The sequence below is a fragment of the Penaeus monodon genome, unplaced genomic scaffold, assembly GCF_015228065.2.
Source record: "Penaeus monodon isolate SGIC_2016 unplaced genomic scaffold, NSTDA_Pmon_1 PmonScaffold_373, whole genome shotgun sequence".
Classification (NCBI taxonomy): Eukaryota; Metazoa; Arthropoda; class Malacostraca; order Decapoda; family Penaeidae; genus Penaeus; species Penaeus monodon.
Genome location: NW_023658483.1, coordinates 17,501 through 18,858, shown reverse-complemented (window position 1 = coordinate 18,858; position 1,358 = coordinate 17,501).

Sequence of the window (1,358 nt, the reverse complement as noted above, 5' to 3'; positions counted from 1 at the left end):
GTAGAATTTGGTTATCGCATTTTACATTTACACAGAAAATTTAAGGCTGTTATTTGTGTTATCGCCTCTTATGGCTATGATTGTGTAGCTTGAGAGTCATAATAACGTCAACAATAATTTCATGACCTTTTCAACAAACTATATTTTTATTATGAAGATGTCTTTGGGATGTACGAACGTGCTAATGAAACACTTTAAAATTTAGAGGAGGCCGCAGGCTTATTCATCGGTCTGCTAATTAAGTAATTTTCTTTTGAATTATTCTTATTAGGTCTTCCCTTGTTATATTATTCATTTGTAAAAAATAAAGATACTGATTATAATCTTTTCGATTATTTCCATCATTACCTCTGAGCAAGAAAGGTGGTTGTTCTAAGTTTTCAGCACATACGAGGGGGAAACCCAGTTTTGACCTGGTATCGATACCTTAAAATCCTATTAATGCTCTGGTAAATAGAATAAACCAGCGACTTTTCAATCGTTAAGTATTAACCTTTTAGTTTTTATAAGCATGAAAGGTCAAACTATGCAATAGTGTATCTCCTTTACGATTTACAGAGAAAATTAACCTGTTATTTGTGTTATCGCCTCTTAGGACTGTGTTTGTGTAAGCTTGGAGTCATTATAAAGTACAACATTTTATGTCATTTTTCAATAAACCCTATATTTTTTTATTATGAAGATGTCTCTGGGATGTAGACTGCTAGTATAACATGTTTCAGATGAGGCCCCTACAGCTCCCACCCGCCTACCTCCCGTCCGTCCAACAATATCACTAGTTGGCCAGCACATGGAAATATTGCCGCTAATGGTATTTAAAGCCCTGTTTAGTCGTTTGTGAGTGAACAGTGAGTGACAATATGCCGTAATAAAAGAAGATTTCAATGGATAAACCCACCTACACTACAAAATAATAAAGCATCGCCACCTGGAGTATCACCGCCATGAAGAAAACGGGTTAAAGTTTCCGTAATCCGCTGGTGAAGAACTGTCATTTAAGAAATGAGGATACGATCGAGACAAAAGAATTAATCTTCCAGACCAGCTCTACCTTATCGCTACATAGATGTCCTGACACATGCCCTACTCAAACATCCAAGAGCTGCCCACCGGTGACGATGATCTATCAATATATTTCCATCATTCACCAATAGTGAGAATCGTTAGCAAACAGAATAGAACCGGTGGATATATTTCTCTTAGCAAAACAGAAATATGCTTTGAGAGGAGAGGAGGGTTGTTGGTTGACATTAGGACAATTGGTGCAAGCACGAGTTCTTCCCCCCCCTCACCTTCCACTCGGCTCACGACCATATACGGGATTGACGCAAAATATGTGTGTGATTGGAAATAGAAAA